This window comes from Hyperolius riggenbachi, chromosome 3, assembly GCF_040937935.1.
Source record: "Hyperolius riggenbachi isolate aHypRig1 chromosome 3, aHypRig1.pri, whole genome shotgun sequence".
Classification (NCBI taxonomy): domain Eukaryota; kingdom Metazoa; phylum Chordata; class Amphibia; order Anura; family Hyperoliidae; genus Hyperolius; species Hyperolius riggenbachi.
The window spans coordinates 141529134-141554044 of record NC_090648.1 but is presented as its reverse complement, the minus strand read 5'-3'; the positions used below and the strand labels follow the sequence as shown (position 1 = coordinate 141554044).

Here is a 24911-nt window from a genome sequence, read left to right as displayed (position 1 = left end):
TTTAACAGTGTGATGACCAGGAAGCTGTTATGGGGTAATGGCCATTTTCAAAATGGAGCAGAGAGAATTCCATTGATCACAGTGGACACACAGGATGCAGGTGAGGAGAAAGAGATTGATGAGCAGACTACACAGGAGGTAAAAATAATGTGCACTGGCGTAACAATAGGGCCTGCAGCCCCTGCTTTCACGGGGGAAGGGAGGGGGGCCCGCTTTCAGGAAGAAGGAGCCCCGGGAGGCGCCGGGGAGCCATTTCTGACCAGGCCCTGGGAGAAGAGCCAGATGACCGTCGAGGGACCTCCCGACCTATAAGTTTAGATTTTGATTTTAGTTAGAGCTCGGAGTCCCTTTAAGCAATTGGTCACTCCTTGAAGTCTTTCTAGAAGCTGAGCCTGTACCTGTTAGGTTATGTTTGCAATATTTTACTGTGTTCACCTTTTCCTTTTCGTACTCGCAATTCTGGTGCACAGCACATACATGTGAATGTATTAAAACCCACACTTGGCGTCACTAGAATACTTTGCAATAGAAAATGCATGTAGGAAAAGAGCAGTGTAATCATTTGTCTCTCATACGTCCTCACAGCTTGCAGCAGATACACACAGGTCTTCAAATGCTTGGAGTACATAGGAAGTTTTTTATCGAGGAAGTTTATTGGCACCAATGGATTACATCTTACAAAATTAAAGCAGAAACTGAGAGCCCCAAAAGTGCAATATGTAAATTCAAAAAGCTAAAAAAGTATTTTAGCTATATTATACTCCCAAAGGCGGGTCACCATAAAGGCGAGCATTGGAAATGTGGATCACAATCGAGTCTCCCCACTCGACTAAAAGTTGCTCTCTACCATAGAACGCTAGCAGGGATGCACCCCTCCACCAAGGGTGGACGATATTAGATTTTGAGATTGATGGTACAGAGGCGCCAATGAGAAAAAAATATTTAAAATATCTTTAAAAATTGAGATAGCATCTCAATTTTCACATCAGTACATCTCCATTCTCCGGGCACTGAAGATACATGAGGAAATCCTTTTTTTTCTTCTTCTTTTGGTTGTGTGTCTGATGGGCCCTGTCAAGGGAATATATAACCTGTAGTAATTATGGGAATAATGGAGCATGTAGCTGTAATTATGGGATTAATGGAGCAAGTGTAGGTGGCCATACACTTATAGATTTGCAGTAGATTCGACCATCAGATAGATTTCTGTCAGATGCCTGTCAAGTTGAATCTGACAGGAATCTATCTGATATGTGCCACACACTAGCAACAGATTTCCAATAGATTTCTGAATGAAATCTATTCGAAATCTATTGGAAATCGATCTAAATGCATTATTGGACCATTAGATCCAATGAAACTCTGTGGGCCATGGATCTGCTGCCAGCAGAAGATCGACCTAGTCAGATAGATCAAATCGATCAAAATTGGCCACAAATCAATTGGCTAATTCGTGAGAATCGATTTCTGATCGATCGATCGACTCTACAGAATCGATCAATCAATGGCTGAAATCGACCAGTGTATGGGCCCCTTAGGACAGTGCTCATTGGCCAGTAGCTTCTATCTGTATGTGCAGGAGAGATAGGGAATAATTGGATAAGATGCCTTCATGACTAGGTACTATGTTAAGGATTAAATAATAAGTAGCATTATATTGGTTGTGGAATATTTGAAGTAGTATTTAGAATTCTCTATGTCTAGGTAACATATGCCATTTTGTACAATGGTGTTTTTCGGCAGTTTATCTATCGTCTAAGATAAAAGATGGACAAGGTTGATATGCATATATATTTTATATTTTTGTATGGAAAAATTGAAAATAAGGAATCCTATAAAAATGGAGGTAGTGGTGGACTTACCTCCAGAGATTCAGACACAAGCTGTGTAATTTGCCGACATGCCGGAAAGGTTGAACAGAGTGGTTAAAGAGACACTGAAGCGGAAAAAAAATATATGATATAATGAATTGGTTGTGTACTATGAATAATTACTAGAATAGCAGCAAAGAAAATATTCTCATACTTTTATTTTCAGGTATATAGTGTTTTTTCTAACATTGCATCATTTTCTAATATGTGCAGATTACACAACACTAAGCTTTCAAAATGAGTCTTTCAGAGCAGTCTGTGAAGTAATGACTTCACCTCTAGCAGATAAAAAGAAAACAGTTCACTTACAGTTGAGATAATAAAAGTCAGATAACAGCCCTCTCCATGACTAAAGGGGCCCATACACTCAGCCGATTTTCTGGCCGACTGATCGATCCCGATCGATTGATCGTTTGCAAATCGGTTGGCCAATCGACCGATCGATGGCCGATTTCGATGGATTTCCATCGAGCTGGCAGGATGGAAAATTTAGGTCGATCTGATGTGATTGCTTATCAGTTTGCATTGGCCTTAATGGAAATCTGATGGCAAAAAAATGCCATCAGATAGAATTCCAATAGATTTCAAACTGAAATCTATTGGAATTCTATCCTGGTAAAAAATGTTCTAAAAACGCATCAGATAGATCATCAGATGCATTTCTTATCTATCTGCTGCCAATCTGACGAGTGTATGGGCACCTTAACTTAGTCGTAGAGATTAATGGCTTTTTTGCATAGAGATCACAACTGGAGTTTCTTAGCTCTTCCTGTACTGGAAACAATTAGACTGATGTATCTGATCTTAATGTTTTATTTCTTAGCTGTACTACACATACAAATCATAATATCATCATTTTTTTTCGCTTCAGTGTCTCTTTAAAGAGGGACTTTATTGAATATAATGTAATGAACAAAATTATCGGTACTTTATAAATTATTTAGCCAGTGTTTGCCTAGTGTAAAATCTTTCCTCTTCCTAATTTCTATTCGGAAATGTATCACAGTTGGCAGTATCTTTACTGCTGATAGGTACATCACTGCGAAATGTTCGTTTACTGTGTGGTCTGAAGCCAGCGGAAATAATACCTGGGCCCATATGCAATTACTCCTAGGTGATATTTTCACACCTTGTCAATAAGATGAATCTTATATCACCAGCATGGGAGAAAACACTAACAATAATTTTTTCACCTACTTTTTGGCACTTTTCCAATTGCAAAGTGTTAAAAAAAAGTTATCTTAAAAAGAAGTTGATGAGAAAAACTTAATTGCATATGAGCCTTGAGCACATCATATTAGATAATTTTTTATCTTTTGTTTAAAATAACTTTTCAGCACTCTGCAATTTAAAAAATGTTCCAAAAAGTAGGTAAAAAAACGACTGACAATATTATTCTGAGTATTTTGTTGCTTGCTGGTGGAGATAACAGTCCTGGAGACGATAAGCAAAGACAGCATGATGAGTAATGCAATATATTACCTGTAATGCCTTATGCTCTATTCATTGAGCATAAGACTTCACACGGGATGCTTACCACAGTGTAGTGAATATACCCCGCCATTTCCTGTCCACTATGCACGATGGTCTACGGGAATTAGAAAACATGTACGCTGTGTGTAATTATGCTGCAGGATGTACACTTTTTCCACATATGAAAATCACATTTAGATGTGACTGGAGGCTCATACACACATTAGACCATAGTCTTTTGAAAATGAAAGATCACAGACCAAATTTACCCCCTTCCATGTAGTATGAGAGCCATACCTACACAGTCTATTCTATGGAGCTGAACTCCCCATCACACAGAAATCTTTGCAAGATGCTGCACACACAGATGCTGCACACATTCAAAAGATCAGTATCTGCAAAAGATCTGTTCCTGCAAAAGATCCGTTCCTGCAAAATGCATTCATAGTCTATGAGATCTGCAGATCATCATACAAACCTTGTTTAACAGACATTCATCTGCAGATCAGATCCACCAGGATGGATTTTCTGATCTGCAGATGATTGTCTGATCTGCAGATGAATGTCAGTTAAACAAGGTGTGTATGATGATCTGCAGATCTCATAGACTATGAATGCAATTTGCAGGAACAGATCTTTTGCAGATACTGATCTTTTGTGTCTGTACAGCATCTGCGTGTGCAGCATCTTGCAAAGATTTTTTTCTGATGGGGAGTGAAGGTATGGCTCTCATACTACATGGAAGGGGGGTAAAATTGGTCTGTGATCTTTCGTTTTCAAAAGACTATGGTCTGATGTGTGTATGTGGCCTAAGTCCATTGACTTACATTAGGTGAGGGGAGAGAGAGAGAGAGAGAGAGAGAGACAGAGAGAGAGAGAGAGAGAGAGAATCTTAGCAGAGGACCATTGTATAAGGTGAAGGGAAGAGGGGGGAGTGACAGAACATTAGAAGCAGCGGAGTTGCAAGGTAACAAATGCACTTGGCCTAGCATTTTTGGGGTTTCCAGCACTCTGTGCTCTACATTACATGTGTGTTTTCCATTCAGGATTTTCCACATTTGTGATTTTTCAGATTGCAACAGAAGAAATAGGGAACTCGTGGGCCATGTGCATAAAAGTAGAAAATTCTCCGATTTTAACAACTGCCGTGAGAAGAATATGGAGGCTGTCATATTTATTTTCTTTTAAACAATACCAGTTGCCTTTCAGCCCTGTTGATCTATTTGCCTGCAGTTGTGTCTGAATCACACAAGGAACAAGCGTGCAGCTAATCTTGGCAGACCTGACAGTAATGTCAGAAACACCTGATTTGCTGCATGCTTGTTCGGGGTCTATAGCTAAAAGTATTAGAGGCAGAGGATCAGCAGGATAGCTAGGTAACCGGTATTGCCTAAAAACAGAAATAAATATGGCAGCCTTGATAGCCCTCTTGCTACAGCTGTCCTTTAAATCTCTGGAAAAAAAAATGAAAATGCGGAACTAACAATATGCGATTCCTGAGCAGGCCATTAAATTCAATGGCCAGTGTGGCAGTGCGCATGTTGCCACATGCAGAAAAATGCATGTTAACCTAACAAGGGTGCGCCCCATCTAAGTTTTCATACTGAATCATAATTTATGTATGAATAAAGTTAAAAATAATAACCTATAAAGATAACAAAAATACTAAAATGTTATTATACATCAACAATAAGTTAATCATAATTTAATATGGTAAGAATACTGTATTTGTTAACTATGGTATCCTTTTTAAAAATAGTTTTTGTTACAAAACTTTATTGGTCTCAATCTTTCTCATTTAAAGGTTAACTATCGCAAAAAAAAATAAATGTATACATACATATAAATGTGCATCTCTCAAGAGTACAATCCACTATAAATAAACTTTTTCCTATATTGTTGTCACTTACAGTAGGCAGTGAAAATCTGACAGATCTGTCAGATTTTGGACTAGTCCATCCCCTCACATTCAATTTTTGGGGTTTTATTATTATTATTATTATTATTATTTTTTACAAAAACACTAAAGGTGCATACACACATCAGACTATAGTCTTTGGAAAATGAAAGATCACAGACCAATCTTACCACCCTTCATGTAGTATGAGAGCCATACCTGCACAGTCTATTCTATGGAACTGAACTCCACATCAGAAAAAATCTTTGCTAGATGATGCACACAAAGATGCTGTACAGACACAAAAGATCAGTATCTGCAAAAGATCAGTTCCTGCCAAAGATCCGTTCCTGCAAATTGCATTCATAAGGTGGGTACACACGTCAGATAAAAGTCTTTGGAAAATGAAAGATCACAGACCAATTTTATGTAGTATGAGAGCCATACCTACACAGTCTATTCTATGGAGCTGAACTCCCCATCAGACAAAAATCTTTGCAAGAGGCTGCACACACAGATGCTGTACACATGCAACAGATCAGTATCTGCAAAAGATCAATCCCTGCAAAAGATCCGTTCCTGCAAAATGCATTCATAGTCTATGATATCTGCAGATCCCATACACACCTTGTTTAACTGACATTCATCTGCAGATCAGACAATTATCTGCCGATCTGAAGATCCAACCTGGTGGATATGATCTACAGATAATTGTCCATTAAACAAGGTGTGTATGAGATCTGCAGATATCATAGCCTATGAATGCATTTTGCAGGAATGGATCTTTTGCAGGAACAGATCTTTTGCAGATACTGATCTGTTGCATGTGTACAGCATCTTTGTGTGCAGCATCTTGCAAAGATTTTTATCTGATGGGGAGTTCAGCTCCATAGAATAGACTGTGTAGAGTATGGCTCTCATACTACATGAAAGGGGGTAAAATTGGTCTGTGATCTTTCATTTTCCAAAGACTTTTATCTGACGTGTGTACCCACCTTTAGTCTATGATATCTGCAGATCCTCATACACACCTTGTTTAACGGACAATTATCTGCAGATCAGATCCACCAGGATGGATTTTTTAGATCTGCGGATGATTGCTTGATCTGCAGATGAATGTCAGTTAAATCATGTGTGTATGATGATCTGCAGATCTCATAGACTATCAGTGCAATTTGCAGGAATGGATTTTTGGCAGGAACAGATCTTTTGCAGCTACTGATCTTTTGTGTCTGTACAGCATCTTTGTGTTCAGCATCTTGCAAAGATTTTTTTCTGATGTGGAGTTCAGCACTATAGAATAGACTGTGAAGGTATGGCTCTCAAACTACATGAAGGGTGGTAAGATTGGTCTGTGATCTTTCATTTTCCAAAGACTATGGTCTGATGTGTGTATGCACCTTAAAGGGATACTGTAGGGGGGTCGGGGGAAAATGAGTTGAACTTACCCGAGTCTTCTAATGGTCCCCCACAGACATCCTGTGTTGGCGCAGCCACTCACCGATGCTCCGGCCCCGCCTCCAGTTCACTTCTGGAATTTCTGACTTTAAAGTCAAAAAACCACTGCGCCTGCGTTGCCATGTCCTCACTCCCGCTGATGTCACCAGGAGTGTACTGCGCAGACACAGACCATACTGGGCCTGCGCTGTGCGCTCTTGGTGACATCAGCGGGATCGAGGACACGGCAATGCAGGCGCAGTGGTTTTCAGACTTTAAAGTCTGAAATTCCAGAAGTGAACCGGAGGCGGGGCCGGAGCATCAGTGAGTGCCTGCGCCAACACAGGATGTCTGCGGGGGACCGTTAGAAGCCCCGGGTAAGTTCAACTCATTTTCCCCTGACCCCCCTACAGTATCCCTTTAATGAACAGCAGTTGCTCATTCCAACTGCCAAAATAGAGTGCAGGCGAGTAGGCAGGATGGCTTACATCTTTTATAGATCCTTTCAAGGGAGAGCTTTTGTAAAGAATAAATGTAATACTAAGAATCTCTCAAGAGGAGATGGACTAGACCAAAATCTGGCAGATCTGTCAGCTTTTTACTACCTACTGTATAAGTGACAGCAACATAGGAAAACAATTATTTATAGTGATATACTCTAGGAGAAATATACATTTTATGTGTATGTACAGTATTTTAAATTTAATATTTTTTCATGATAGTTGTCCTTTTAAGCAGTCAGGGAATCCTAGTTTCGCAAGCACAGAATACACTGACGTATAGTGCTTAATTATACAGCAGTTTAGGGTCCATTTGTGAGTGTAATACATACATAAGTGATATTATTGAAATTGATGCAACAGTTCATTTCCGTAATTATCCACTAGATGTCCCTCCAGGTGCATTTTTTTTCTAGTTTGAAGCGTCATTCTTACAAAGTGCTTGACATAACCAGACTCTCCTGTATTTTCTATTTGTGATACTTCTCCCACCAAGCTTGCCCATCTATTAGATCCCATCTGCTAAATTCACTTTTGAAGACTAAACACAAAACTGGAAAATTATCATAAGTTTAACCACCAACATCATCTGTGGCATCTGAGGTTAATAATTATTTGATGACACAGCAATTCTATTTGTTTGGAACTAATATAGATAGTAATTGTCAGGATGCATCTGAAGTTACAATGGTAAGGTACAGTAACTCACTATGAATAAAGTGCATCAATTCCTAGACACAGATAGTGTACCACACATAATATGGGTATTTGGGTCCAGGCTGAAAAGTCAGCCGTCACATAAGGAGGCAATCCATTTTAATAGCAATCAAATTCAAGGATTGTAACCACTCACAGAGGATAACTGGGTACGACCAATATGATCAATACTAAACTATTCATAGAGTAAAAATAAAGGCGATCCATGCAAAATAGTATGCCCTAGGCATTTAGCCACAAAAAAAACAAAAACCTGTGACATATTACATAGCAAGCACCGTATGACTGGTTGATTATTCCTCAATATAGCCAAAGTACACCTAATTGAATTATGGATAGTATTTTCAGCTCCACATAACAGCTATTAGTGTAGATGGTAGCAATCAAAAGTTCAACAGGGTCCACAAAGCACTTGTAATATGGAAGTATGCATATATCAGGCGCTGGCAGCACAAAAGCATGAAGATTCCTTGGTATTATTGAGTAAACATCAAAACATTTCAAGCAGCAAAAGTCCATGTAACAGTTCCTTAAAACAGCATGTAGACGTAGTATGTATAGGGTACAGCGCCAATCGCACGCTGGAGATCACAATAGTTGCAATATAAGCACCCTCAATAGCATGCAGTGTGTCTATATCCATTATACCACCATTCTCCATAACGGCTGATACTATCGGTGCAATTTCAGAAGTGTGCGATTGGCACTTTGGGCGCTATATTGGACTATTATTCAGCAACAACCTTGTTTATTACCACCAATCACAGCATTGTGGAGCAGTCAAGCAAACTATTAGATCACACCATCTTTATCTGAGCACTGATGTTGCCTCTTGATGTGTATGTGTATCGCACATGGCGCAAACGGAATACTTCCCAACCAATGTTCCATTATTTCGCTGAACTGTGTTACTAATGGTGTTGACACACTGCATGCTATTGAGGGTGCTTATATTGCAACTATTGTGATCTCCAGCGTGCGATTGGCGCTGTACCCTATACATTCTATGTCTACATGCTGTATTAAGGAACTGTTACATGGACTTTTGCAGCTTGTGGTTACAATCCTTGAATTTGATTGCTATTAAAATGGATTGCCTCCTTATGTGACGGCTGACTTTTCAGCCTGGACCCAGATACCCATATTATGTGTGGTACACTATCTGTGTCTAGGAATTTTTGCACTTTATTCACAGTGAGTTACTGTACCTTACCATTGTAACTTCAGATGCATCCTCCTGACGATTACTATTATACTGATATTACTGTGCAGTGATACATAATTTTCTACTTACTAGGTGATGGATATTGATTATGCAAATACAATTGTGCAGTTTTTGAACAGCATATACTGGTTTGGCCTTTTCCTTCTCTTTTTTGTTATATGATATTACCAGTGCTGGACCTGCACTCTACCTATCCCCTTTGAAAATTCTTTATATTTATACTCAGTACCATGATCACTTGAAGTCTCATTTGCACTCAACATGTAGCGTCTTGTGACGTTGTGGATACCCGCCAGCAGGAAGAAGCATCGATTGATGACCGTTGTCAAGGGGACATCGCAGGACCCGTCATGTGGTGAGTACCGGGCTTAACACTCTCAGCTTGATGCACAATCTGTATGGATTTATATGTTCTCACAAGTTCATTGTCTTAAAGTTACCCCTGACTCAGACCTTTCCTTTGTTCCTCATACCCAGGATATCTCTAAAGCCTGTCAATTCTTCCTGAAAAATACAACCTTTATTTAAGTTAGCAGACATTAGGGCATGAAGATGGTGCAGGAGCCTGTGCTGACACCTCCTCTAGCCCAGTACCATTTCACCTTTCCCCCCAAAAATGTGGGTGGCAAGCAGAGAGCTTTACCTGCTGTTTTGATTAGGGTCCCATTATACACTAATCCTTTTCTGGGGTTGTATCCACACAACTGAACCCCAACGAATTAGGCTAAAGTGTAATTGGTGAACCTGTTAATTCAAAAGCCATGCTATTGGGGGTCAGGGGCTATCATACAGGTCTCAGAAAGAGCAGTTGTCTAAGGCCATTAACTTATATGTATGTTTTTGGGATGTGGAAAGAAACCAGAGTACCTAGAATGAAACCCACACAGACACCTGCAAGGTGAGAGTGCTATCCACTACACCAGCTCCTTTACCTTCTCTATCCTGTACTTCCCCACTTCTTAGATTGTAACTTCTGTTCCATGTCATGTTTTTGTCCATTATTAATTTATATATAAAGGATGATAATAATGTTCACTGCAGAATGTTGTTTTTTGTTTGACCATGCATCAGAATGTGGGCGGGGCCAAATGTCCAAATGTGCCCCTTCCCCTGTTAAGATAGCCAGATGTGCCCCCCATCAATAGCCAGATGTGCCCCCTTCCCCCATTGTTTAGATAGCCAGATGTGCACCCCTATAAATAGCCAGACATCCCCCCCCCCCCTCCTTTAGATAGCCAGATGTGTTAATAACAGCAAAAGACTCACCAATTTTGATAGTGTTCTGTCCACATTTGAAGTTGTCAGAGATGGTTGTGCTGAGGAAACGAATGCCTGATACCCTGTAAACTTCGGTCTCGTCAATGACAACAGGTTGGAGTGTGGAGGGGTGTTTCCGGAAGCTGGTGAGTCTCATGCTGTTATTATTGTTTCCGCACTCTTCTGCAGAGGGAAAGAGGGAGAGAAGCGGGGTCACTTTGGGCAGCAAGCAAGCCACCTCTCATGCATGTGGGGGTACAGCAGCCACGCTGAGCGCCCTCACAGTGCTGCACCTGGGGACTTATGTCCCCCCTTGCCCCTTCCCCCAATAGCTACGCCTCTGGGTGCAGCAGTTCATTAGTGCCTGTCTACTTCAGCCTACATCCAAGTCCCAGGGAATTTTGTTCTCTTGCCCCCGCCCCACCTCCACTGAAGTGCAGCCCTTTGTAGTGTCATGAAGTCATGTGGCCAATAAAGTACCGGTATGTAATCCATATAGCAAATACAATCTTGGTGTCAAAACCACAACTCCAAATAATGGGGCCTCCCGCAAAACTGAAGTACAGTGGGCGGCATTGCAGGAATTGACGTGGCGAGCGGTGGAACGCAAAGAAGTGAGTAAGTTCCCTGCTCGCTGATAGATACATTTTAAAAGAAACTAGCTGGAGGGGGAGTGGGGAAGGGGTTCCCAGGTGAGGGGAGGTGGGTCCGACCCCCCTCCCCACCACTGTGCCCACTGCCCCCCTTCCTGCCTGCTACCCCCTCCAGCATGGTGGCCCCCTCTCCACCCACAGACAGGGCTGGGACACTGGAAACTGATCTGTTTTTGTGTCAAAAGCTGTCTGTGTAGAGGGAGATCCGTTTTTGCATTGGGTTTCACTAACCCTTCATGTATCCGAAGTCCGTGAAAACCCTGCAAATCCGGACCCTCCGTTCAGTTTTTAAAAGCGGATCCCCCGGATAGCCCACGGATCTGTTTTTAAAGTGGGTGAAGACGGCCGCTATTTTTAACATTTGTATCTGTGGCTCCGGTTTTGGTCCATGCCCAAAAAACGGAGCAACGGTTACGTTTTTTAAACAAATGTGAACCGAGCCTTAGAGCATTTAGATAGTGGCTGCATATCCAACTGATATCTATATACAGCTATAATGATGTAATGAAGAGCAGCACCTGCATCCTGCCTCTATTATTAGGCAGGGGCTCCTGGGGAGGGCTCTTCCACATGCAGGGAAATCACAATCATGTGACCATTTTGTGTACAAGATCCCATATACATATTATATAATGCAGACTACAGAAATAAGTGTTGCTATGGTATAGTTGCTGGGGCCTGAGTTTACCTTGTAATCATTTTTTATTTTCTTTGTGGCATTTGCTCGTATCCATAGTAATATTCAGCATTAAACTTGTGTCGTTTTTTGGAAACAGGCAGGAAGTGACTTATATCCGACTGATAGTGTATGTCACACTGTTTGTGGTTATGACTCCTCCTTATCACTTCGAGAGCAGCTAGGCAGCGGCTGACAATTCTGCTGTCTAAACACTTACAGCAGTGTATTTTTTTAGGGTCACTATGTTATAATATTCCATACTTGTGCTACACTGGAAGGCATAACTATTATGAACTCTGTACTGCCTCAGTATGGTGGAACAAACAGCAGTTTGGGCCTAGGACTGCAAGGAGACAACCAGGCTGGTGATAAGTCTGGGCTGTGCATATATCTATACTGGGCAAGTGAAGGGAACATTATCCCTGACATGATTTTAAAGTGATAGTGCAGCCATTTGTTTTTTTAAAGTTTGGTTCTCACCTATGGAGAGGGAAGGCTCTTTGTGTGTCTTTTAGAGCCTTCTTGATCCTCGCTCAGTCCCAGGAACGTAACTAGAAATCAATGGGCCCCCCTGCAAAACTTTGGACGCCTACCCCCCCACCTCGCTTTCTGTACAGGTAAACTGAGAACCAATGTTATTCAGTTGGCTAGTGCACACTTGAATGTGTTTTCCCCATGCAGATAAAACAGCAGTTAAACACTGCATGCGTTTTCTCTATCAATTACAGTACATTAGCTTATGTGGTAAAACGTGCATGTTTTCACACATACAGACACACATTAGGGTTGATTCACAAAAGCGTGATAACTGCTATCACAGCAGTTATCACACGATCTGCCGCGCGCTGTGTTTTGTGCGTGCAAAGCATTACTTTGCGAATGTTTGTGCGCTCCTGATCGCGTGCAAACGTTCATTTATCACGCAGAGTAATGTTTTGCGCGCGCTGCAGATCGCACGATAACTGCTGTGATAGCAGTTATCACACTTTTGTGAATCAACCCCATGGTGTACAGAAAAAAACAACAGACGTGTTTGCTCCCAGCCTCGGCTTACTACACTGTGTCCTTTGATGGAGCAGAACTGGTTCTGCAGACTCCTCCAGCATCACTACAGTACACAGCACTTGGGGAGGGGTAGAGAGGTTGGGGACAGGGCTGTACACAAGAGCCTGCTGCACACTGAATAGGGACTGTCTACAAATCTTTGTCTACAAAACTTTGTATGACTTGTTATCAATGGCTGAGCAGATGCAGTCATTAGAACAATTGTGCAGAGAGCAGAAAGGCTCTCCATGCCCAGACTCCTCAAACATTACTATAGTACACAGCACTTTTGGAGGGGTAGAAAGGCTGGAGGTAGAGCAGCCCTGTACACAAGACCCTGCTGAACACTGAATAGGAACTGTCTACAAATCTTTGTCTGCAAAACTTTATATGATTCCTTATCAGTGGCTGAGCAGATGCAGTCATTAGAACAATTGTGCAAAGAGGATATAGTTTTTCTCTCTGTGCCCTTAGTTGTCTGTCTCTCAGGGAAAAGAAACTTTGCCCCCCCCCCCCACAGCGCCCCCTGCTGCTGCATCCCTTGCAGGGTCTATTGTTACACCCTTGCAAGGTCCCCTCGTTCCAGTACTGTCACTCCTGTTGCAGGCATTCGATCAACTTGTCGAATATGGCTTTGCGGATCCTAGGTTGGCTTCAGAAGCACTCATGTCTTTGTTTTGCTTCCAATGAAAGGCGGGTCTGTACGTCTCATGCACGAGTGTGCTCACTCGCGCATGCGCAGTATGAAGCTGCCCATCTTCAGAAGCTCACTCGCGCATGCACAGTACGAAGCTGCCCATCTTCAAAAGCTCACTCGCGCATGCACTGTATGAAGCTGCCCGTCTTCAGAAGCTCACTCGCGCATGCACAGTATGAAGCTGCTCATCTTCAGAAGCTCACTCGCGCATGCACAGTACAAAGCTGCACATTTTCAGAAGCTCACTCGCGCCTGCACAGTACGAAGCTGCCCGCCTTCAGAAGCTCACTCGCGCATGCACAGTACAAAGCAGCACATCTTCAGAAGCTCACTCGCACCTGCACAGTACAAAGCTGCCCGTCTTCAGAAGCTCACTCGCGCCTGCACAGTACGAAGCTGCCCGCCTTCAGAAGCTCACTCGCGCATGCACAGTACAAAGCAGCACATCTTCAGAAGCTCACTCGCACCTGCACAGTACAAAGCTGCCCGTCTTCAGAAGCTCACTCGCGCCTGCACAGTACGAAGCTGCCCGCCTTCAGAAGCTCACTCTTGCATGCACAGTACAAAGCAGCACATCTTCAGAAGCTCACTCATGCCTGCACAGTACAAAGCTGCCCGTCTTCAGAAGCACACAAGTGCTTCCAAAGCCTTCAGAGGTCCTCCAGATCTGGCAAATGTGATCCAGGTCAAACGCTGGTACCAGGACATCGAGAGGGGACATGGAAGGCTCTTTGAGAACCACAGCCATCCCTCTTCATTGGCATCTGACTTAAAAAAAAAAAAAATGCTGCAGATATGCTTTAAAACAGTGGCGGTGCAAGGCTGGCGTTAAATTGAAGGTTAGAAACATATTTGTGTTGTCTTTGTTTTGCTTGTCATAGGATTTGTATTCCTGGCAAGCCAGTTTTGTGATTCATTAGCCCTGCCAGACTGCATAGGCCAGTCGATGGCAATAGCGGGCATATTTCTAAGAAATGACTATTTACAGTATATAAGATGCCACAATTTACTTGGTGAAGTAAACAGTATTTGGAATGTTGTTTTCCTTCAGTGACCTGCTCCCTGCTGGGACATCTCACAGATTCAGAAAGAAAAAAACAACCCTGTTAGTCTGGTAAAGCAATTTACTCAATTATCTGACAAAAGCATCACGTAGCCACTGTGAAAAAATATTGAGACATATCTTACGTCGTGTGACATCCTTTTCCTATGTTTCTGTGGAAAGTCTGCAAATTACTACACAAAGACAGGAGAGAGATTGCACAAAACATGACACACAAAACTGTGCCAAGTGTACCCATTATAATGTGAATGAATGAGGGCACCTTGCCAGCATGGGAGTCTGGGGCATAAAATCACTTTCCCATTCATAGGTCTCCTAATTAAAGGAAAATTGGGCTTTGTTTGTAAACAGAGTTTATTCTTATTCCAAGTTTATACTTAAGCATTTATAGCTTGACTCAAGGGAAAGATATTTTAAGTCTGTATAGCTTGAAAATGGATTTCTATGGCTTTGCAGTATTACCGGTAGTTTACTTTAGCACTCAAATCTACATAACACATTTCATCAGCTATCTTTGAACTGAACAAAATTAAATATTATATTTTAACATGAGTCTGCAAAAAGGTTTGGATCAGGATGCTGTTACTGATGGGTAACACGGTACAACAGTCTACATCAGTGTGCACACTATAACTTTTTCAAGAACCTGGCTGGCAACCTTGATTATTGGGTATGGTGTGGTATAAAACATACCCAGAATCCTCCATTCTCTGTCTAACAAAGCAGGAAGTAAAACTTTTTGCATCCTTTCATCCCACACCACTCTCACCCTTCACATGGTCACAGCCCACCCTTTACATTTCTACAAATGTCAGAGTGGAATTACTGTCCACAGCGTGGCTATCCCAGCAGTTCCCCTTGCTTACTGCATGACAGTGTGTTCATGTGTGGACACGCGTGTGGTGATATATTGAGGTGCTGATGATATTAGGGAGTACAGAAACCTATTCTATAATTTTTATGTCTGCTGTATATCTTTCAGAGGTGGAGGTCAGCCAGTATGGCTTGAAGATATTGGCAGATAGCTTCATGGACTATTAATGTGATTGTGTGTGGTGTCAATAGACAGACAAAAGGGAACCTCATTACCTGTTTCTGGCTGTCCAGAGGAACTGTAAGCTGTGATCTTTTGTATTAATGTAGACAGCTGCCATTGTCTTCAGTGAATGGACCAGTCCCCTTCAATAGGCAAGGAAGCGGCTCATTAAACCACTAGCAGTCACTTTTGATCTGCTGTCCCAGGTGTGATTGTCTGCGTCTGTCTACAGGCAATTACAGGCAAACTGCTACCTGTAACCAAACTTCAATCTTTTCATGTATGTGCTAACATACACTTTAACCAAGGAAATAATGGGGAGGAAGCTTTTTGATGTCTGGTAGGATACAATCTCACCTATTGAGTTCTGCAGACTTCAAGAAGCTAAAACAGGAACCCCTTTGACGTTTGCATATCACAAGAAAGATTATGACAAGCGTTCGGTGATGTCACAAACGAGGAAACTGCATTAGTTCCTGGGGGTTGGACATTAAATGCCCCAGGGGACACTTCAGAGTATAAAAAGCTGTAAGGCTTGGTGGTGTATTCTCCACAGTCAGCATGCAACGCATGAGCTGGCGTGGAGGAGGTACACACACTAGCACCAGGAAACAGGCTATCCCTAGTATAGTGGAGGGGAGGACTGACTCCAATAGGAGATTGTGGCGCACAGAGCTGGTGCAGATCTGACAGCCACAAACAATGCTTTCGATATAACGTCTCAGCGCAAAGTAGCGCTGAGCGCACAAATCAGAACTGAGGAGATCAGGACAGGTAGACAGAATGAACGCTTGCTAGCTAGCGGCTACTTAGCGACAGCAAGCGTCCAAAACCAGACAGACTGGAATGAGGCAGCCAATGCGATGCGGCGATGGCGTGCCTCACAAAGACAGGACAGGATAGTCAGAAAATAGCAGGATCGAGATAGATGAACGTAACACAGATAAATATACAATAAGTATGTTTTCCTAGCGTATTACAATTACAGCTATCAAAGAAACTATTTGTAACGTCTGACTAACATATGTATATATCGGCAATGAACCGATATATGACATAAGCAGGAACGCTGACTAGGACTGGAGTAATACAGGGAACAGGACTCAGAAGGATTCGCTATCTCTTCGCAGAGATGAACGCAATCCACAAACAGTAACAGAACAGGATTCAGAAGGATTCGTTATCTCTTCGCAGAGATGAACGCAATCCACAAACGGTAACAGGACAGGATTCAGAAGGATTCGTTATCTCTTCACAGAGATGAACGCAATCCACAAACAGAACCAGAAGCAGGGTAACTACCTCAGCACGGGTGGTCACGGTACGCGCAACCTACCAAAACGTGCTGGAAAGCTGACTAACTGCACACAGGATATAAACAGTTCGTGTACGTATACATCAGCGACACTGATGTATTAACGTAACACAAATACAAGGAAAATAATAAACGTGCTGGTATGCATATATATTGGCAATGAACCAATATATGATGCAAAGACCAGCAAAGTATCTTTATAACAAGAAACACGATCGGGGGCTAAAGCGACAGCAAGGCAGGCTTAAGCTGAAGCTATGAAAACCCAAGGAAACCCTGCAGGAAGCAGATCTTTATACTGAGGTCATCCAATGGGAGCAGACATGCAGATTCCCACACAGGTGAATGATAATCAGTCACAAGCTGACAGCAGGGAAAGACAGACAAAGCTATGCAACTTGCATGGAAATAGATCAGAACTGCCTGAGCTGCAGCACTACTACTTCCAGTAATAGCTGCTGCAGCAGCGATCATTACAGTACCCCCGCCTTTAAAAGCGGATTCCAGACGCTTTTCAAAACCGAAATTCCCAACAAAACAATCTGACTGATAATTCATGATGACCGGGACAGCCCGGCAAGACCGAATTCCAGAATCAGTCCCCACAAGACTGGACCCATCAGAACCAGAACCTACAGAACCACGCCCATCAGTACCACAAGCCCCAGTGTGACACCCATCAGAACCATGATTTCCAGAAGAAAGCCCTCCGAAATTCCCTGAGCGATACCCACCGCCTTCCAGGAACCGTTCAGAAACGCCAAAGCCTTTGCAATGCCCACCGGTACTGTCTTTACCAACACAAAACCCACTGTTGAACCAGTCCAAGGTACCAGGACAGGTTTTCTCAGAGACCTCCCAGAACACCTCGAAGCTCCAAAGAGATCCCCATATGTCAGAACGCCCCTTAGGCTCACATGGAGAACTATCAAGAACCCCTATGGAACCTAGGGCAATTCCCGAGTCAGGGCCACAAGGACAAACATCAATATCAGGGCTTTCAGGGACCAGAACCATCTCTGGGCATGCAGGCAGACTGGCAACATCAGAACGTGTTCCCACTAAGGAAGCATCAGAGCACGCTAACACCTTAGACACACTTGGGCATTCTGGCACACAAAGAACATCTGGGCACACCGGCACAAGAGAAACCTCTGGGCATGTCAAGGAACTGTGAGCCTCAGGGTCAGCCAAGACAGGACCAAAACCAGGACTGGCCAAAAAAAAATCATCATGACTAAACTTCGCAACCACTGGACTTTTACACGAGAATGCTGGATCAGACTTAGATGTCGCTGGTTCCAGCAAAGTCAGTAACAAATCAGATTCAGGGGCACCAACAAAACAGGACAAATCTTCTGTTGTATGCACTGAACCAGATAGGGACTCCACAACTACCTCTGGACTGGACAGAGACTCATTTAATACACTGGATTGGAGCTCATGAGGCGCTGCAGAACAAGTCAGTATTGCAGCAGCCCCCACTGGACTAGGCAAAACTGAGGAATTCCCTGGACAGGAAGGGGACTCTGGAACCTCTGCCACAGCGGCCAGAGAACTAGAATCTTTCAGGATACAGGGCTGGGTTTCAGGAACACTCATCAGACTGGACTGAAATTCTGAGATTTCTATTATTTTGACCAGAGAATCAGAATTATCCATGTTACAGGGCAAGACTTCTGAAACATTCAGAGGACAGGGCTGGAGTTCCTCGGCTGTTACAACACTGGAGAGGGACTCAACAACATTGGTTAAATCAGACTGTGTACAGGGCAAGGTATCTGACACACTTGCTGACGAGGACAATATTTCAATGGCTTCTGCTTTGCTGGGCAGAAATTCATCAAGTTTTATTAGAGCAGACTGTAATTCCAAAACAGCTGCTAGACAAGTGAATATTACTGCAACACCAACTGAGGTAAGCAGTGCTTCAGCCTCCTCTGCTAGAGGGTTTAAAGTATCCAAAATACTGGGTGAAGCATAAGACTCTGCGACCACAGCTTCACTGGACAGGATCACTGAACAGTCCATATTGCAGGGCAAAACCATGGAAGCACCTGCTGGACAGCATAATGATTCTGTGACCTGAGTTTCATTGGAGAGATCTACTGCACAATTCATGGTACAGGGCAAATTTATTGGAAAATTTTCTGAACAAGGTAATAATTCTGCGATTTCAGGTTCACATAGCAGATGCTCTGAGCTATTCACGAAACTAGAGCGAGGTGTAGAAACAGGAAGATCAAGACACAATGTTTGCGCATCTGCTGGATCAGACAGGGGTTGAACTTTATTAACACAGGTAATTTCTGCAGAAGTGTTTGCAGAGACAGGCAAGATTTTTCTGGTGTCTGTTTCACTAAACAAAGAGTCATGAGTACTGGCTAGGCTGGACTCGGAAGTCAGCAGGACCTCTGGATTCTCTGCTGAGAAATTTGCGCAGGGCAAGGTTAAGAATGTATCAGTGGCTTCTGTTTTACTGGGAAGTAACACTGAGTTATCCATGGTACAGGGTGGAATTGCAGGAACTTCAATTTCACACAAAAAGAGCTCCGAATCACCTGCTGAATCAGCCAAAGGTGCTGAAGCAGGCGGGTCAGAACGCCAAATTTGCGAATTCGGAGTCACAAAAAAATCATCCAAAATCAGTTCCCACACATCAATCAATGGAGCCACAAAGTCATACTCACACACGCCAGTTTTTATTAGGTTATAGGCAGAATTAATGCATGCATTCAATACCAATTCACTTTTTGCACTGTAAAATTGACAAAATGAACTTGAATCATTCTTCCATTCATTGACCAGAGCTTCCATCTCTCCTTTCTCAAATGGAGGATTCCAAGCATACTTAACAGGCAGATCATGGTTTGCAGATATGATTGTGGCAGGCACATGTATAGGGTTAATTAGCAGGTGATTGGCAGATTCCTTATTCTTAAGAATCTCCAATACCTGTAGCAAGTGTTGAACTGTAGTGTATGCAAACTTCCCTTGGTTCACAAATAAGTTGATTTGTTCAATACTCTGTAATATCTCATCATAATCATACTCAGATAATTCTTTTAAACAAAAATCTTTATTTTCCCTAGCCAGGGAGGAATTAAGTTCATTAGTAGTTTCATAAGTCCATTTAACTCCCCTGAAAGACAATTGCATTTCATTATCTGTTAATGGCAGAATCTCATTATAGGTCTCAGTCGCTAAGGATAACGATTCTGCAGATTGGACACGTTTCTTAGAACGTTTGCGTTTTGCCTTTGACCTTGCGGTTTTTGGTGATTTATTCAAAGCTGCAGGAAAATTATCAGTAACACTTTCTGCTTGCTGCTCATTCTTGCAAGCAATTGAAGGAGCAGCTGATTGGCCTGCTGCCAGGAGTTCATTTAGAGGAAAAGGCAATGGATCTATGCGCAACCAGTTATGGATCACAAACGCTAGAAATTCCAGTGGTCTCTCTTTCAAATCGGAATGATTGAGAACATCAAATGCCCACTGGAATAATTCCCCTTTAAACAAAATATAACTTAGTTGGAGTGCCCAGGTTGAAACAGGAGTCGCTTGGAGATCAGGATTGGTCAGGAACCTGGCACATTCAGAGAAAAACTCATTTTCTGTTTCAGAGCTAAGTTCTTCAAATTTCTTAAAGGAACAGGAACCATAATTAACAGTGTCATACTTTCTGGGAATCCCCCCCACAATGGGGATTGGTAATGGGGTTTTCATAATGTAAGGCTTGGTGGTGTATTCTCCACAGTCAGCATGCAACGCATGAGCTGGCGTGGAGGAGGTACACACACTAGCACCAGGAAACAGGCTATCCCTAGTATAGTGGAGGGGAGGACTGACTCCAATAGGAGATTGTGGCGCACAGAGCTGGTGCAGATCTGACAGCCACAAACAATGCTTTCGATATAACGTCTCAGCGCAAAGTAGCGCTGAGCGCACAAATCAGAACTGAGGAGATCAGGACAGGTAGACAGAATGAACGCTTGCTAGCTAGCGGCTACTTAGCGACAGCAAGCGTCCAAAACCAGACAGACTGGAATGAGGCAGCCAATGCGATGCGGCGATGGCGTGCCTCACAAAGACAGGACAGGATAGTCAGAAAATAGCAGGATCGAGATAGATGAACGTAACACAGATAAATATACAATAAGTATGTTTTCCTAGCGTATTACAATTACAGCTATCAAAGAAACTATTTGTAACGTCTGACTAACATATGTATATATCGGCAATGAACCGATATATGACATAAGCAGGAACGCTGACTAGGACTGGAGTAATACAGGGAACAGGACTCAGAAGGATTCGCTATCTCTTCGCAGAGATGAACGCAATCCACAAACAGTAACAGAACAGGATTCAGAAGGATTCGTTATCTCTTCGCAGAGATGAACGCAATCCACAAACGGTAACAGGACAGGATTCAGAAGGATTCGTTATCTCTTCACAGAGATGAACGCAATCCACAAACAGAACCAGAAGCAGGGTAACTACCTCAGCACGGGTGGTCACGGTACGCGCAACCTACCAAAACGTGCTGGAAAGCTGACTAACTGCACACAGGATATAAACAGTTCGTGTACGTATACATCAGCGACACTGATGTATTAACGTAACACAAATACAAGGAAAATAATAAACGTGCTGGTATGCATATATATTGGCAATGAACCAATATATGATGCAAAGACCAGCAAAGTATCTTTATAACAAGAAACACGATCGGGGGCTAAAGCGACAGCAAGGCAGGCTTAAGCTGAAGCTATGAAAACCCAAGGAAACCCTGCAGGAAGCAGATCTTTATACTGAGGTCATCCAATGGGAGCAGACATGCAGATTCCCACACAGGTGAATGATAATCAGTCACAAGCTGACAGCAGGGAAAGACAGACAAAGCTATGCAACTTGCATGGAAATAGATCAGAACTGCCTGAGCTGCAGCACTACTACTTCCAGTAATAGCTGCTGCAGCAGCGATCATTACAAAAGCAGAGGCAGATACCTAGGGATCATCTGCTCTTGGAGTTAGCGCATAGCTAGAGTTGATCTCGACTTCTGGTCGAACAAGCGGCATGCTCCTGCCGACAACGTTGAGACCTTCAAGTTGGTAACGTTTTTTTAATTCCCATTTTTATTTTACGCAAATATCCGTGTGTGTTATCTTTGTAACTTTTATCTTGTAACTATTTTTACTTTGTTTTTTGTAATCTTTTGTATATATTAAGTTCTGCATTGTTCTATGTTTTTCTGGAATATTAAATTATTATTTAATAAGCTTGACTTCTGCCGTACTAAACTAACACTCATAGCCTAAAGGAGACTGCAGTGTAGCTGTGTATAAGTCCGTGCCTAGTTGTATGTTTGAGCAACACTACCATATGAAATTGTAATTGCATTGTGTGTGTGGGGGCGTTTGTCATACGTTGGCCTAAAGCGCGCAGCTGACCCAACGTACGAAACGCCAGTGCGAGTAGGTAACAGTATCGTTCGGAACGACTGTTAGTGGTTTTGCTGCACGACAGTGTAACTTGCATTACAAGTCAGTGTCTGATTGTGCTGTGTTACTGTACAAATGTACTGTGTGTGTGGGTGCGTGGCGTTCTCGTATTCGGCCTAAGCGCAAAGCTGACCCAAATACGAAAACGCGGAGTGCACGCTGAGGGCTCGACAGCAGAGTGGAAGTGTCTAGCGAACCGCTAGTGGTGGCAGTGAGAGGTGTTCTGAGGGGTCCCAGCCTTGTTTTAGCTTGACTAAGGCTGCTTCCCCTCTCAGTCTGGTCAAACCCGCAGTCGGGAACCGTATACGCAGGCGTGCCGCGGGCCGGTTCCTGACAACGCGCACAAATATATATTGAGGCAGATTTTCTAAAAATATTCTTGAATTGTCGTGGACGATGTTACAGATATAGTCAGCCATAGTTGCCACGACAGAAAATGACAAGTGTGCCATAAAGTATCAACTTAGGCAGTCAACGAACTATCAAATTATCAACATGTATGCAGACAAGGTCCAAGTTTTTGAAAACATAAAACCATTACAGTAATACAGTCACAATCACAGACGGCTGTGGGGGAATTCACAAGGGGAGTCATGGGGAAGCTCTTGCTTCTGGTTTTTAGCACATACAAAATATTGGCAGTAAATTTACTCTCAGTAATAGTAATGCATTATGTTGTTTAGTATAAACTCTGCACTCCAGTGAACTGCCAAATGTCATCATCAATCCTAACCTTGTCTTGTGCACAGCAGCAATAGTTCTCTAGAGCTATTCACATTCTCTGGATCTCTCTACCTAAAGCTGGCTATAATTGCAAGAGGGTTCTTAGCCAAGGCAGGCAGTCCTGGTCACCTTGGCCTAGAATCTAGTATTATCACAGGTATACCCCGAGTTTGTGGTATGCTGGATTCTTTCAAAGTGTACCTGAGATGTCCAAATAAAAAGATTTTATACTCACCCGGGGCTTCCTCCAGCCCCATGAGCACCGATGTGTCCCTCGCCGTCCTCCCGAGTACCTCCGTTTGCGTGGTATCGTTCCCGGTAATCTGGCTTAGTCACCCCATGTACATGCGGAGAGGGACAGCACATGCGTAGAAGAGCCGACTGGCATGACTGAGCCAGATTACTGGGACCGATACCACGCAAATGGAGGCACTCAGGAGGACAGTGAGGGATGCATCGGTGCTCATGGGGCTGGAGGAAGCCCCAGGAGAGTAAAAATCTTTTTATTTGGACATCTCAGGTTTACCTTAAGTGACAATCGCCTGCTGTGTCCATTGTTCCCCTTCTTACTCCGCCAGCAATGTTGTCCTTCCTCTCTCTTAGCTGTTGCCTAAAGATGCATCTTTACAGCACTGGGGTACATAATACAGAGAGTGGTAAACACCAAATATAGATACTGGTACAGAATGCACAATTGGTAATTACAGTCACAAATATATATATATATATATATATAGAAGGGCTTTTTAGTTCCTTTTATACCCCTATACATTCCTAGTAGTTTGGATCACCCTGAGCTGCTTGGTTACTCTGTTGTACTCATCCAAGCCCTATTTCATACAGCTTTATCAAACCCTGCCATGTACTGATGAGGACCAAAAGTCCGAAACAGGCTGTCTACATGTGGGTTTGATATGGCTGTGTAAAACTTAAAGCTATAGGCTTGCTATATACCAGCGGTTTTGGATGCTTGCTTGGCTTAACAAGGGCGAAAAGGGATAATTTGCATATTCAGTAGGGCATTGTGGGTAACCACAAATGTTCACTTATAACTGAATTATTGCAAATTTCCTTCTGTTTTAAGAAGGCAATTACACCAAGCTTTGCTTTTTTAGTAGGAGGGCTTTTTGGTTCCTTTTATCCCCCTATTCATTCCTAGTAGTTTGGGTCACCCTGAGCTGCTTGGTTACTCTGTTGAATAAAATGTATAACTGATTGCAAGACACAAAATTGTGAGAGAGCCCTGCCCTTGTGAGCATACAATCAGTGTCACATGCAGCAGGGTCTAGGTCAGTGTTGGCTGGTGACATAAATTGTTGTAAAATTGTGGTTTATATGCACCTTTGCTCTAGCAGACATTAGACATACAAAGCGCATTTCGAAAGCCAGTCCCTAATTTAGAGAAATATCTCCAGCCCTCTTTTCTCTTCAGTAGGGATGATCAATGAGATGCAAATTATTCTGAGTTTATGCAAATGAATGTCATTTTTTTGCAAATATATGCAGCTTGAAAATGGACTAATCAAGTCCCATCCAGGTTTAAATTGATCGGTCCAACTTCAAGCTGCATATATTTGCATAATATGTACATACCGGTACATTTGCATAATCTCAGAAGTACAGTATTTGCTTATTATTATTATTATTTAGTATTTATATAGCGCCGACATATTACGCAGCACTGTACAGTATATATATATATATATATTGTCTTGTCACTGTCTGTCCCTCAAAGGAGCTCACAATCTAATCCCTACCATTGCCATATGTCTATATTATGTAGTGTAAGTACTGTAGTCTAGGGCCAATTTTTTTTTT

The 24911-nt window shown here is 42.6% G+C and overlaps 1 protein-coding gene and 1 long non-coding RNA gene across 3 annotated transcripts in view; one reads left to right on the top strand and one right to left on the bottom strand.

Annotated features, from left to right (window-relative positions):
- DENND4A (DENN domain containing 4A) overlaps nucleotides 1-24911 on the top strand; it is a 205005-nt gene that overhangs the window by 14189 nt on the left and 165905 nt on the right. The window lies entirely within an intron of this gene.
- LOC137563053 (uncharacterized) overlaps nucleotides 635-24911 on the bottom strand; it is a 65472-nt gene continuing 41195 nt past the window's right edge. The window contains exons 2-3 of one of the 2 annotated variants that reach the window (XR_011030236.1): nucleotides 10387-10560; nucleotides 635-1071 (exon numbers count right to left, since the gene is read on the bottom strand). This is a non-coding gene — a long non-coding RNA (uncharacterized lncRNA). Of the gene's footprint in view, nucleotides 1072-3427; nucleotides 3460-10386; nucleotides 10561-24911 lie in introns of those variants that run through there. The other variant, XR_011030235.1, reaches the window with a different exon arrangement.